Consider the following 15614-nt stretch of genomic DNA (forward strand, 5'->3'; position numbering starts at 1 on the left):
CAAAGGGTTTAAACTTGAAGTCAATGATGTCTTCAGGAAACAAGGCTAATATAAAAACAGGAAAGCCCTGTGCGTCGTGTAGACATGCCATCTTACTCAACATTCTTGAAGCTATTAAGGTGCAGGGGTATATGTCATTTGTCATTGTTACACAGGCTGTTATTAAAAATAATGTTTAATTCATTTGGCAGATTATTTTATCCAGAGTGACTTACATTTGTACCCATTCATACCGCTGGGTACTTTTACTACAGTAGTCTAAGGCAAGAGCATTGCTCAAGAGTACAACAACAAGTTTCCCACCTGGGATTCACACACATTGCCAGGTGAATTTCAGAGCATTGCATAACACTAAATTCTGTCCCTCCTTTGCAGTCAATTTTTCGGAAGCGACATTGTTTTTTCCTGGAAGGACTGGCAAGAAAGTGTTTCAGGAGAGCCAAGGAATCGTGTGGATCAGATGTTGTCAGACTGCTGCTGAGGTGCTTTGCTACTGTCTGCTCACAAAAAGACACAAAACACCGGCACACTGCAGCTGTCCTTATAAGGTAGTGTGCTATTGTTTCCCCAGAGCTCTCCCTTTCTCTTTGGAGTTCCAAGAAGAAAATTCCTTCCTGGTTATGTACAGCAAGGGAAGGGGAAAGCTCTAGAAGATAGTTACTGGAAAATGGAGAGAGACGGAGTGGAAGACAGACTGGTGTCTGCCAGAGAGGAATTCATTTGGGGGAAGGAAAGAGGGGCAGCCAAGCACTCCAGGAATGTTAGACATCAAGATGCCGAGCTCCTCCTTCACTGGTCTTCCCAAAGTGAAAACAAACAAAATGTTGCCAAAAGAGGGGATATTGTTTCAAAGCACAGCTCCTTCAACCTAGACAAGCACAAATATTTTTTCCACAGTGCTGGCAGTACAGTAGCAGTAAAACAGACGTTGTCTGAAAATCTGTTAAATGCAGCCGTCTGTAAGTCACTCTGTGACCATTTCGTTTATGGTCATGTGAACGTCAGTGCTGCATCAACACTGCCAGTGAGTCAAGGGTACCACAGTACAGGGAGAAGCAATTCAGCCCATCTAGCTGTTGTGTTAATCATAGTTAATGACTCTGAGTGCCTCATCCAACTGTTTCTCAAAAGAAGCCGGGGTATCATGTTCAGCAAGAATACGGCTGGGTTGTTTGTTCCAGACGCCCGCAACTCTTGGTGTAAAACGTGCTTTTTTTTTACAGCAGATCGGGTCAAGCAGCTCCACTCTCTTAGGCCCTGGTTTGCACTCAGTCTCAGACTTTAATGACTTAATTGAATTGATTAGGTGGATATGAAGTCAGAATCAGCTGTGTTTGTAATTGAAGGTGCCAAACTCAGTGGCTCCCAACCCTGGTCCCGGATGAATGCTATTTTGGTTTTTGCTCCAGCTGAGTTCTTAATTACAGACTTATTGGTTTCAGCTTCTCTTTGGGACATAATTACATATTTGTCCTCTCCCTCCCAAAAAGCCTGTACCAATTTCTGAGTTGTCATAACCACCCTCATTCAGGTGTGCTGCCTAACCTCTGCAGAAGGAAAAAACACTTGTTGCCACTCCCACTATGGGCGTGTCTGGTCAGTCTGGTCCCTGCCCATAGGTGTATCTGGTGCAATGTCACCTCCCACTGTAGGTGCTCTGAATTATATGTCGCTGCCCCCTGAGTGGGTGTGTCTAATAAAGCACCATGCCCACCTGTGTCCGTTCATCATCAATTCATCAACTAGTAATAGCTGTTTAGTCAGAAATAACGGCAGGTAACTGAAGAAGCAGCTACGTAAAGCCCTGTGGGTTGAAGCTGTAAGCTGTTGATTTCTGTCAAACCCGACTGAAAAAGCAATTTAATTGGAAAGTTTAAACAAGCAAGCACATCAGCTAAGTCACGTCTTTCAGCACATAATCTAATGGTTTAGAGCTATTCCTGCATTCAGCTAATAAATAATACTGATAATAATACACCCGTAAGAATTAATTTCCCTTTTTAATACGTCAGGGGGGTGTTAAACCTGTCATTGAGACGGTTTTTCCTGGGAGATCGTCAGAATAACAATTACTGAGGTGACTCGGACTTGAAAATTGAAATTGAAGAACAGCTGCAAAAACTGTCATTGATCTATCTGCACTGCATGAGGAGGGTGAGGAAACTGCTTTGTCTGGCCTTGGGCCAAATCTAGTGTTTCCTGTCTTTAATTAATTGGTAATTGGTCATTTTCTCTTCATTGTGTAAATTGGTATACCTTGAGAGATAATTAATATGCATAGAATCGAGCCAGGTATTTTTAATTCTTCCTAGTGAGCCCAGTCCAACTAACAGAATAATTGTTACTGGCTGGGTGACACAGTGGCGCAGTGGGTAGTATTGCAGCCTCGCGTCACTGGGGCCCTGGGTTCAATTATGGACCTGGGGTGCTGTCTGTGTGGAGTCTGTATGTGCTCCCCAAGTTCACATGGGTTTCCTCCTGGTGCTGGATTCGGTTAACCCAGATAGCAGGTGCTGCTACATTAAGCAGATCTAGAAATCCTGCAGGCACACCGACTCTCCGGGACCGGGACTGGGAGCCTCCTCCTCTTAGCTATCCCAGAAAAGTCCCTGGAATGATGAACTCCAGATGCCTCTGCTCATGCTACCGCAGCAGGGATGAGGGTGTATCTTCAATGCCACCTGTTGACGGAGATGCACTCTTATTGGTCAAGAGGTCATTGGTCTTCTAAGGAAGTACTCCGAGAGAAATCCGGACACACCAGTCCTGGAAGCAGAGTGAATCCAAGTGGTCTGATGGCCCTGGTGTAAGTGTGCATGTCTGGGTTTATGCCCGCTCATACCTGCCAGAGATCTGGTCCACCTGCACGTCGTTAATGACCACATCTACCTCATGAGGAGCGAGCTATTTAGGTTCACATCTCATGTCGCTCAGGAGCTCAGTTTTGTGCTCAGTCTTAGGGTGTCGTCTCGAGCCTTAGCCTTCCTAGCTCCTGCTCAACCTCCTGTGCTCTGACTGTGCTGTACTTCAACCTCACTCATGAATTCCCCTGCTACTTTGTTCCTGTGTTTACCTGGCTATGAACTTGCGCTTGGACTATGTTTCTGGAATTTCCTTCGGATTCTCTATTGACTCCTCAATTAGGTTCTCCTCACTGTCCCGGACACCAGTCTCACCAGGTTCGAGCAGTGTTGTTACAGCTGCCGTGTGAGGTAAGTCAACACACTTGTGGGTGCAGGGCCTTACTCATCACACCTATTCTCTCAGCTGCTTTCAACCTTCAATATTCAGGAGTCAACTGAGCACAAACACCAAGATCCCATGACCAGCTTTGCAAAACCTCTTCTTGCTTGGAGAAAGACCCCTTTTCTTATTTCAGACATCTCGCTCGGGCAGCCCAGATACAAGATCTGTTTGTGCAGGTGGAATGGCAAACCTTTAACTGTATCATTGAGAAACGCAGTGAGTCACAGGAAACTCCCACATGGGATTTTGAATTTACCCTTAAACCGAAAGAGTTTAACCGTGTAAATGAAGCTTTAAAGCTTTGCAAAATTCGGGGTTAAATTTCCAAATGCAGCAACTACTGTAACTCTTACTAATTGGCGTCATACCAAGTGATCGGTGATCGGCTGGTTTGGTCTTGGAGAATCTGTGCACATTAAGGCAGTGCATTATTAACAGGAGCTAAGCAAGATGAAATAATGTGATGAGTTTAAAAATCAAAATGTGATGATGCAAAAATAAAAATTATACGCTAGACATTTATTTTTTGTATCTCATTAGTGTACTGTAATATTGCTTTTTATAATATTTGTATATGCTGTGTTAAACATTCAGTACCAAACATGTTTACAGTAACATGAGCAGTATTGCTTTTCCAGATAGGCTGACACTAAAAGGAAATCTAATTATGTACATTCCTTTGCAGATGAGTCTATGTTAAAAAGAGGTGGGGGTTATATATATATGTTTGTCTAATAGCTGTATGCGGACACAAGAGTCTTTAAACTTTGGACACCCTCATAAGAAATGGAATGATCCATGTTGTCGTGAAGAGCACTCAGTGCCAAATCTTTTTGGAAGGGTAATGCAGAAAATCCCTTTTACATGCAAGTCAGGGAGCTCTGAGACATTCATAGATTATTCTTAAGTTGTGAAATCTGCAGAATGCTTAAGAAAACTGTCAGCCTGGTCCCAAGCTATTAACACGGCTTCATCCCAGTTCCAGACGACATGGTGTTATGTTCATGACTTACACTCCATGTACTGTACTGCCTGTAATCAAAGGATCAAGTGCTGTAAACACATTTCATAAGATGCTATTATTAGAATTCTATATTTGATCTTTTCTAGAAATGGACAGTGATTGGACAGTGTTCAATTTAAAGTCTTCTTGTTGCTCTGACATATCGTAAAAACATCTCTCGGTATCAAACGTGTTCTGTGTTTTTCTTTTTCCTGTGATTCTTGCAAGCATGTTTTTCTCTCGACAACCCAGCTGTGTTTTGGTTTTTCTGTTTTATGTAGCTGGCAGGGGGCGGGGTTGTTTTTCAGTGACAGATTTAATCTACCTCTGCTGCAGAAATGTCCAGTCAAAGAAACTGTTTTTGGCTTCCTACGTTTCTCTCCGGCCCTCGAGCTGGAAGCTGCTTGCTAACAATCTGTTTTCTTCGCTCCCTGCGGTTGTTTAAGCTTCCTTCTTATTTAGGGAGCTGTTTTGTTTTCCTGCTTCGGAATGTGCGTGACTCCTGGATCCGTGAAGTTGTGAATAATAAGGAGGGATGAATGTGACTTTTTGTCAATAAATCCCACAAAGAGGCAACAGAGGCAGAGGAAGTGGAAATCAAGAGGTTTGCAAACAGCAAAGTAACAAAAAACAAAACAGGCTTGTTTTCCTGTTATACAGGCAGTGGAGTGTGGCTCCTTCAGCTGCCTGCTCACATTTGTTTTTGTCTCTCAGTCATGTGGCTGTAGTAATTAAACCTTCCCCTAATGACACTGCTTAGCGCCCTCCCAGCTCCTATTAGTTGTTATCCAGTCCCTGCTGCAGGCACGGGCACGCTGATTTTTGTTTTTCTGTTACGTACAGGGGGACAAAATAATGTCAGATGACCCTGGATTAAAGATGGCAATTTTCCAGCCTCTCCTGCACATGCTTTTTTTCTACAGTCCTAAGGTTAAGCTCATGATGTGGAGCAGGAATGCACTCACACTATCATGAAATCATGATCATGGAAGTTACCTTCCTGCAAAATGATCACCCGTTGCAGATGGATCCCTAACGCAGGCTGTGTACAAACCCTTGTATTTGAAAAAACATACTTTTCTGGGGCAGAGACGATCAACAGAAATGGCACTTTGTGGTGCCGTTTAACGGCATTTCACATAGGAACTGAGCTGCGTTCAGCAGACAGGGCCGAAAGGTCCCATCGCTCGACTTGTTGCTGTTTTGAATGCTCAGCAGATTGACTGATTAAGGGGTTTAAAGGTGGGGTTGAGCTAATTTGGGATAAGCCCTCCATCTCTCTTCAAGAGTTTCCTTGTGAAAGTTGACCAGAAGGTTTTGAAAGAGGCCACACCCCAGGTCAGAGTTTGACCCCCCAGATCATATTTTAATATTAATATTTACCTCCTCCACAGCTACTAGCTGGTGTTAGTTCCGTTTATAAGCATTTTGTGGGCAATCTGACAATCACCTCCCCACCTGTTTTTTTCTAACTCTTCTCCAAGAAATTTGCAGACCCATACTTGGCAAATTTTGCACAGTGGCTTCTGTTTAAATCTACACTGCACTTTTCTATCTAAAGAAAGAACATGCATTTACCATTTCACATTAGAGATAAACATATCGATTTTAAGAGACCTATAAAGTAATGCAGGTTTCATGTTACTATCGTGTAACATGTTCATTGCTGCACAGAGACAGGGGAATGACTGTATTTCTCTGCAAACATTAACAGTGAATTTCTTGGCATCAGTATATATTTATAGACTTTGCAGTCATATTCAGAAGAAAATGGCAGTAATTTCACAGAAAGCTAGATATCTCTCAGAGGCAAGCAATCCTTTTGGTTGAGCTAACTAGGCCTTCAACCATACTCCGTTCCATTCATGCATTGCAGCATAATCAAGAGTAACTGAAATGCCCATTCGCAATACTGGAGTAGTACAATTCTGCAAATGCAGCTGAGAGCTGTGTTTGTGTGTGTGTTGGCAGAGTGAATCTGACTTCACCACACAGGCAGTGGCTTCAACAACAATGACAGCAGGCCTGGAGTAAACAGGCAAGGCATGTGTACCTGCAAAAATATTTTGCACAGACATGTGAGCAGAGAAATCGAAGCTACAAAACAGAATACCTCTCTCGAAAGCACTCCGCAGGGTACTGCCAGGAGACCTTTGCCTGCCTTGAATATGTATGTAGGACTTTCTGATCAAAATGTGCTGCAGATCAAGAGAAACAAGGCATTGCGCAAGAGGGAAAAGATTTGGGAACAACAGAGAAGCAAAAGGGACCTCCCAGCACTTTGTTGTTTTAGCCTGTCCCTGCTCTGAGGCTGGCTGCTAGTTAACCTCGGGGGTTTCAAGGAGTGCAGGGTAATTCAGGGTGAGATAACTGAATGTTCTGTGATATTCTGGACTTTTGTATTTACGAGCAGGAAAAGGGACTCGGGGGGGTGGGAACACCACGAGTAGCGGCAGAGAGATCGAGAGACCGAGAGGCCGGGCTGGGGCTGTGCACTGACAGGCCACTCCTCTCGGCTCCAGCTGTCCGGCCGAGACGGCTCCACCCTGTTCTCCAGCACGCAAGCCAAACATCAGCTGCTGCTGTCCTGTTTCATTCACAGGCAGACAAAGACTGTGCTTCCTTGCATTATGTTTGATCTCTGTCACTGTGTGGGGTAACTGATTATTTAACACTATTATTATTTACAGAGGCTGTCTGCTGCTACATGTATCCCCTTCTTTTTTGCATTTTTATTAGCTATTTGAATATTATTCATGCCAAGACTAATCATGTAGATCCTAGGTCATCACAAGTCTTTGCTTATCCTTAATTATTGAAATGATCTGCACCTCCCTGGTTAATTAAGCAATTAATGATGGGTTCAGTGCTTAGAATCCAGTAGTCACTGTTGATGACTCGTGGTTTGTATACTTTTGCCTTGCGTTTCCCACACTGTATTAACACAAAACCTTCCTTGTTATGAGTTATTTTGTTTTTTGCTTTAAAAAGGATTAGATGCCTTTTAGCCCCAATATCTTCAGAGTCTAAAGAGGCAGGTTATGGGTGTGATTGGATGAGCTATCCAGTGTTTCTGATGCCTTGTGTTTTCTTTTTCTTCATGAACAATCACTTTGTTCTAGCAGGAGCCAAAGAGAAAGATTTCAACATTTTTGTCACCGTAGCCTGGATGCCTGGGTCAGGGTAACCTGCTCACTTTGCTGCTGTTTGCTAGGCCAGCATGCCCCTCTCCTTGCGGATGAAAGAGACGTTGAATGTCTCCTCTGAAAGAGGACAGGGCAACACACAACGTCTGGCTGAAGGGGCTGACGTCTCTAGCTTTTGGCAGCATGAATTTGCATCGGAAAAACGGGCCCAATTCTATTGAATTGGAGCAGCCACCTGTTGAATGCAAATGAACACTCAAGCAAACCGAGGGCGACAGCTTCAGAAAGCTAATTCCTTATTACGACCATGTTTGAGCCAGAAATCTGAAAAGGGCACCAAAAATATATTTATTTCTTTTAAAAAAACGTTTGAGTTTAAGCACTTCTGGTAGAAATCTGAGATCAATGTTTGCATAAAACCCTCTTATTATTCTGCATAGAATTGGAACAGAACCTGTGTTAATTGTCCATTCTCTAAAGATTGCCGTGAATGAAGCATAATTGCATGCAAACACTTTGCAATAATTAGTAATTGTGCTCTCCTTCCTTTAGGTGCAGATTAGAAATTATGACTTTTAGTCAGTAATAGAGTATATGGGCTGGGTCTCTGTTTTTATTTGTTTTTTATCTTCCCTGTAAAGTTTGGTGCTGTGCATGCTGGTCTTAGATGGTTGTGTACAGTGCTATTGGCCACTGGCCACTCTCTGGCTAGGGCTGTCCACTTCTGACCAGGGCTGTCCACTCTGTCTCACTGTCCTCTCTCTTGTCAGTCCCTCTCTCTCTTGAGCCTCTGCCCCAAACTGTTTGATTTGCAGTCTCACCTTTCCATCCCAAATTTTTAATTTCAGTTCTAATGACATTTTTCTGCTTGTCTAAAATGCAGACTCCTGGATGTCACATAAACAGCTTGCAGTCCATTATACTTCTAGATGATGTAGTGGAGAAGACATATGAATCATTAAACATGTAAAATATAGAGATATGACTATTTACTCCTCATTACACTCCTTCTGGAGCAGGGGTCTGAGGTGCAGGGGGGAGACTGGGTGGGGCTGCTGCAGCACAACTGACTGTCCCCTCTGCCCCAAATCAGAGCCTGGGTGTCCAGAGAGGCAAGAGGTCACCAGGGGAGGAGAGCCATTTAGAACTGGGTGAGATTCTTTTTTTGTTCCAAAAAACAAAACAAACAAATTGATCACAAAAAAAGCATGAGCTGTGTAGCCAAAACTTTAATCTCTCCAGGGGCCTTCAACCCTGGGCCCGGAGAGGCCTGGTCCAGCAGGTTTGATAGGTGGCCTTTAAATAATTAACCTTTAAAGGACTGGGAGACCTTATCTATGATTAAATAAATGGGTGGTGTTGTATTCAGTCATTCAGAGATCTTTCAGCCTTCAAAGACCAACAAATTACCTGCTTAATTGATCGCCACATTTCAATTGATCCTAAATTTTAAAAAGAGGTGATTTGGGATGATGGTTTGTGGCTCTCCAGGACCAGGGTTGGTGCAGATCTCTGTATATTTTTCATATCTTTGAGATTTAAATCAAAGACTCCTTTGCAAAACTAAATACTTTGTTTAAATGTTTTAATGTTGGTTTTCTGCTGTGCAGTAGTTTTCAGTTCCATTGATCTGAGCTCACATTCTCTTTGGCTTATGTAGTTCCAAGGCCAGTCTCCCCTCCCTCATTTCTCCGCAGAGAAAGGATGAGAAACACAAGTTGATCTTGTTACAAGAGCCCATCCTGTTCTGCACTAAGCTGTGGAAATCTGCTGAGACGAACTGGGAATGATCTGATTGTGTTCGTAGCAGGACATGATGGCATCCTGACGTACAGTGTGCTTGTTTGTTTGCTGCAGGTTGCTGTGAGTCATCAGCCCTGAAGGCAACGCTTGCTCTTGATGAATAGAAAATATCTTTACATCCCAAAGAATTAAACTGATTTAACTTCTGTCATCTCCGTTGGTTTGTTCTTCTCCTGGACATGTGTTTCTGCCTTTTCGGCTCACGCTCCTGATTGTTTAATTGGTGTAATTATTTAATTCATTGGACAAGCGTCACTCCTCTCTTCAGGCCAGTGGGCAAAGGCAATGACCTCAGCAGCCGTGATGACAGAGGCCCCTGAGCGTTTTGCTTGCTTTGATTCCTCTGAAAGCCCAGTCATCCTGTTAAGGATTTAATCGCTCTTTAATGTCCTCTGGAGGACTCTGCAGGAGAATGGCAGGGCCCTAGGCCAGAGAAAAACCATTTAGTAAGCCTAAGTGAAAAGTCTTAAATGCATTGTAATGTAATTGGCTGTTTTCCTTGTTTAATAAAGTGGAGCGCTCTCTCTTACTGGAAGTGTAAACACTTCGATCCTCTTTGCCTTGTCTGGCTGTTAACTTTCACCACAGGAGTCCCCATTGCTGCAGAAGCACCAGTACAGTTTATTTTAAAAAGAGTTTAAAACTGAGACCAGGGGACACTGCTTTATACCAAGGGTTGTGGGAGTGTGGAACAAGCTACCCAGCCACATTGTTGAAGCTTGTTTAGTGGTTAAACAAGCTGAATGGGCTACTTGGCCTCCCCTCATTTGTAAGCTTGCTTGTATTTCAGATTGTTACGCTGTGCAGAGGAGGGCAGGGACAAACTCGCACCCGTGCCTGCGGGATCATTACGAAGGCTGATGAGCTGATAACTGAATGCTGTGTGTCGGTGATTCTAGCACCCCCCATGCTCGTGTCCCGAGGAGTGCTGCTCCAGCAGGATCTGGAGGTAACGATTCACTCAACCGTTTCTAAGCAGTTAGAATTATTTCGTCGTGTTCCATTCAATTGGCTTTGCAGTTACTCGGAGCTGGAGGACAGAGCACAAGCTGAACTGTCTCATGCACAGCATGCTGGCCTGGGAGGCTGCCTGTCAGGTGCCTCCTACCAGAGTACCATGACAGCCACTGGCCCAGCCCCTGGTGTCATCTGACTGTCACCCTCGGTGAGGTCACACTCTAACTGCAGGGCATGAGGCAACTCGCTGAGAATTTTCCCCTGGTACCTTCACTTGCAGAGTCACTGAGATCAGTTCCCTTTGTCAGCCCGTTTGTAGCTGGTGATTTCACATGAAACTCATCCTCCACTGAGTAATTCTGCAAGGGACTTTACCTGCTGGCAGCTGAGACACTGTAATTTACAGCACTGTTGGTTTAAAACTTGTGCTTGATTAGCAAACCATTTGACTGTACCAAGAAAATTGTTACACTAAAAGCAAAAACTTTGAATATCAAAGCAGGTCTTTACTGAATTGCAGACCATGCTTTTGACATGACATAGTTAGCATTTGCAGACAAAAACACCAGTATTTTTGCTTTTCCTTACTGGTACTTATTAACTGAATGATGAAGAATAAAGGTTTCTACAACATTTGCAACTAATAACAGAATTTAATTGAAGAAATTCATACATAAAAGGTCGACAGCTGATGCCAATGGAGATTGAAAAGATATTTACAACATTACTGTAAGATAAATGCAAATGTGTGACTTAATTTAGTTGTTTTTTTCAGAAGAAGCAGCAGACTTCTGTTTTTTTATATTTTGATTTCTGTCGGAGTTGAAAATGGTGGGTGCTGACTCCATATATGGCAAAAAACAACAATTTGTAACACTTATTTGAATGAGTTGTGTAACGTAGTAAACTGTGTGCATTTATCAGCTGCACTTTTTAATGTTTACAGAGCACTGATTCGTTTTAGCAAGTAACCGTAAATATTCCAGTTGGTTTAACTAATTTCAAAATGCGTCTGCCACTCTTTAGATAAGAGTCAACTGTACTGCCTGATGATTGCCAATAACTTCTCTGCAGCTGTGTACTGTATCTATATGACTGTCCATAAAGTGTAAAGGAACAATTTAAACAACCAAGTAGATTAGTGAATACATTTTAAAATAAGGGTGCCAGTACTTTTGGCTGTTTATATGTGTTGCCTAAAGCAAACTAAGAGTGTTCTGTATGAATAAAAACATTAATTGCACTGGTACACTGACTGGCAAAGATGACAGGTGTTGCAACAAATTGCATCAGGTTTTGTAATGAAACTACTCATTACTGGCAATATTCCGATCTGTGTGCTTAGATAATGCACATTGTTCTTAATGTCTTTCCCTGAGTAAATTGCTTGAGGTAAAAGAGATCTGGGTAAAAGAACTGTAGAATAAATAACACTACTATGTCTACTGGGTCTAGTGCAACATTTTAACCAATCTGTGTTCTTAGTTCAGGGGCAAGGAGAGTTCATGCTGAAGTGCAGCCACAGGAGTGAAATGCTGTTTTGATTTTGTGCACAGGAAACTGCCGCAGGTCTCACAAGCTAGGCTCCTTCAGTGTTCAGCAACTTAAGCAAAACAAAACGTCTTATCAAGCCACCCAAGCTTCTCTTCCAACTACATGAACAGAATCTCCTGGGCAGAACCTGCTCACACTTTACAGTGTTTTGCAAACAAGCCACTCTTTAATCTTCATAGAACATCCAGTTTTGTGATCGTGTGTACAGACAAAAGACTCCTATCAGCCCATTCTGATAAATGTTTTATCAGTTAACTGAGGACACCTGTGTGCATCCAGTCCTGTCTTGACACAGCAGGTTTCTGGCTGGTTGGTCGAGTAAGAGGAACAGTCTGTTTCTGCACCCAGCTGATGCAGCAGAAAAAGAAGCTGTTCCCACAGGTGTGAATTCTGTCTGTGTCCACCTGGAGCAGATTAGGCCCACCTAGCCAACAGTAAATGTAGGACCATGTTTCTGACACAGGACAAATATACTGTTCTATATGCAAAATGTGATTCTATATCTAAAATATTTGCTGACATGAAACCCTGACACACAGCGTTGGAAGAAAGCCACAGCCTTTTCTTCAGGATAGAGCTGCTTTTTTAGTGAAAGAAATGCGTCAGAGTACCTCTGCTTTTTCTGGGGCTTTTGTTAAAGTGATCTGATTATACCGAGCATGAGTTTTGATCGCACAGCTCAGAACTCCAGGCCATGTCCTTCATCACGGCAGGAGCTCAGCAGGGTTTGCATGAATTGACTATTGACTTATGCGGGCAACAGTCAAACTACACCAGTACAGAAGCCTTTCTTCACCTTCATGAGCGTTGTCATTCCAGCACATTAGGCTTCAGAAACTGAGGTCAAGGAGGCTTGTATATTTAAACAGCTTGTATATTTAAATTTCAAAAGCGTAAAACAACTGGGTTTCGTACACCTTTCCTCGTTTACAGAGAAAACAAGACACAGCTTCATTACCTAGAAAGTGAAGGTTATTTCACTAGCAAAACCTACCAGGGCAACTTCTGCTGAGCACTGTGCAGAGATTATCAAGAAATTATCATTAAGAATATCTTAATTATGATTGTTATATTAATTATTATCATAATATGTTAACCATTTTCTAATTGCATTATGCATTTCAGGGGAGCTGGAGCCCATCCCAGCAGGCAACAGATGCAAAGGCAGGGTACACCCTGGACAGGACACCAGTCCATCGCAGGGCACACACTCACACCAGGGCCAGTTTTCCCAGAAGACAGTTAGCCTGCCAGCATGTCTTTGGACTGTGGGAGAAAACCAGAGCACCTGGAGGGAACCCAGGTAAACATGATGAGAACATGCAGACTCCACACAGACAGTGTCCTCAGGTCTGGAATCGAGCCCAGGGCCCCAGCACTGCAGAGCAGCAACGCTGACCACTGCCTCACTGTGCCGGCCCAGGGAAGAGCTCTGAAAGATCCCGCCAGCCGTAAGGGATCATGGGAAAATGCCCACAGCCCCTTAGCGCTGCAGTCAGCGCGAGATCCGCACGGACTCGCTTCCCCTTCGCCAACAGGTGTGGAGGTGGGCTCGCGCTGGCGGAGGGGGGCTGATCGGCGTCTCTCGCCTGGGGAGCCGTGTCGCACATCTCGTACAGATGTTGAGCAACGGGCAACAGTACTCAGAATATCGAGAGCGTTTGGTCACCCGTGTTCTAATCATGTGTATATATAAACACCAGTCCTAAACACGCTCAAGGGAACTATGTCGATTTCATGTTTATGCTTTAATGCTGTACACGTTTATCCGTAAAGTTTTTTTCCCCTTTTAAAGAATATTAACGTAATTTGCACGGATTCACTTTTGATGGTCTTCATGAGATTGACAAAATAAATTAAGTTTCCGTGCGCAAAGGCAGATAACAAGCGCGCAGTGTGTTTAGTGCCCACTCTGCACACACAGACAGCCGGGTTTTGCGCCTCGCATGATATTAGATGAAGTTTGAAAACCCTGAAACTGGTCTTGATTTTTCACATCCAATTAATGAATGTCCGTACGCTTGACGTGTGACTCTGTATCCACAGACTGCCGTATAATGCATGTGCATCAGTCTTCTCAGACTATGCATGACCGACGAATTACAGTTTTGCCAAAACAAGAACTTATTAAAAATGTCCCAGGAAGGGAGCCAAGGCCGTGTTTAGGAAAAGCGAATGAAAAAAATGGATGTGGGTTGGGCTGAGTGGGTGCGCTGTGTCTGATTTTTTTTAGCTCTGCGTTTCACTGGAGATTAATCACCAACGATGAGATAAGGGGGAAAAAACGTGTCAGTTTGTTTGCATGTTTAAGGTTCAAAAACGGTAAAAGGGTTGGGTTTTGTTCACCTTTCATCATTTTCTTAGAAACTAAAAGGGCAGCTTTCATTACGTAGAAAGCGGCGCAGCCTCCGACTCCTCCGTGCTCCGCACAGTATCTTCTCTCCCGGTGGGAACTCAGTGCCAGTGTAACCTGCACCCCCCGCTCCTGCGTCATGCCAATATCCTTAACACACTTCTTAATAAGCACAGTGCTTTCCCAACGAAACCCCCGCGGGCTCGATTCTTCTGTTCGAGGAAATGTAACGGAGACGAGCTGCTCCCGAAGGACAGCTACATCCTTCTCGGCTGGGCTGGGCTGGGCTGGGCTGCACCCCAGAACCAGCACGATTCGCGCCTTTTCTGCATGAGATGCAAGGGAGTAAAGGGGGAGATCACCGCTTTTTAACACTGCATTGCAGCTCGGTGCTGTCCGTTGAATCTGTAGTGGTTTTACTATAGTGTGTAGGCTTCGGATATTTCCACAACCACCTCCACGCCAGTGCGTATCTGCGTGTATCCTTGTGTCCGTGGGCGACACGAATCGATTGTTGCCATCCAATACCCAACAGAGAATGCATGATTTGTTTCATACTCGGGGCAATATAACTACGTCAAACTGCACATTTGCATGATTCCCTCACGCCGCCAAAGATTTACCTAAGATGTTTGGGGTTTGTTTTGCCGGAGACACGCCAGTGATTTATAGAGGCGAATGACCGTGAGAGCTGATTGATAAGAAGTTAACTAGAAAATGATTCCATCTGCCTGTACTTCCCTTCACGAGTTTCTCTCGCCTCACGATTCCACCGCCCTTTTATGTTGTAATCGCACTGTGGTACTGGTAGAGGAACGCAGCTCTCGGTGCTTTTTCAGCGGATGTGTTGACACCGGTCTCATTCTTGGGAAGGTTTCGGGCAGAACCGCGAGCTTGTCTCCGCAGTCGTGATGTCCGAGGAGTCGTGACTCGGACTCCCTTCCCCTGAAGTTGAAACTGACCTGCTCGCCCCCGTGTCGTACAACCCCCTCCCCGCCCCCCTTGGAATCCCCGACAAACTACGATTGCAAGACTTCCACACAGCCAGAACGAAACTTAGGGAAACTGGCAAGAGAACAGCGGAGGACGCATCGCTCCCTCTCTCATCCGCACTTCCAGTTAATCGCGCCAGAGCTAATCGAGCTCACACAGGGAGGGGAACATCGTGTAACATGCCATTAAATAACTAGGGCAAAATAACGCAAAGAAGAAAACAACGCATGCGTTTATTTGCCCAGCGGCTCTGCTGCTCCGGGCAGGATAAAGAAACGGCCCAGTCTTTGGCCGGTGTCCACGGAGAAGCAAGAAGCCAGTTCCTCGAAGCTGCGCGGGTGGGAAGGAGGAAAGACAAGCGGGTCAGAAACTGCAGAAACCGAAACTCGAATCTACACGTGATCTGGAAACTACGAAGCAGGAGTCAGATTTTATTTTAACTGGGATGCGGACGTGGGGAAAAATGATTTAGAGCGAGCAATCATTTTCTGTTTCGTTGAGAACCCCGGAGTAATTTAATCACTTTCTGAACAGTTCCCCCCTTTAGTACAGGGTAGTA

At 44.2% G+C, this 15614-nt stretch overlaps 1 long non-coding RNA gene across 1 annotated transcript; it reads left to right on the forward strand.

The window, feature by feature from the left end:
• The first annotated feature begins 3143 nt into the window (after positions 1-3143).
• Positions 3144-13703, forward strand: LOC148638944 (uncharacterized). The gene is made up of 3 exons (XR_015930843.1): positions 3144-3212; positions 9989-10147; positions 12835-13703. It is a non-coding gene; the product is annotated as an uncharacterized LOC148638944 (long non-coding RNA).
• Positions 13704-15614: the final 1911 nt, after the last annotated feature.

This window comes from Lepisosteus platostomus, chromosome 27 (genome assembly GCF_059453375.1).
Source record: "Lepisosteus platostomus isolate fLepPlt1 chromosome 27, fLepPlt1.hap1, whole genome shotgun sequence".
Lineage (NCBI taxonomy): Eukaryota > Metazoa > Chordata > Actinopteri > Semionotiformes > Lepisosteidae > Lepisosteus > Lepisosteus platostomus.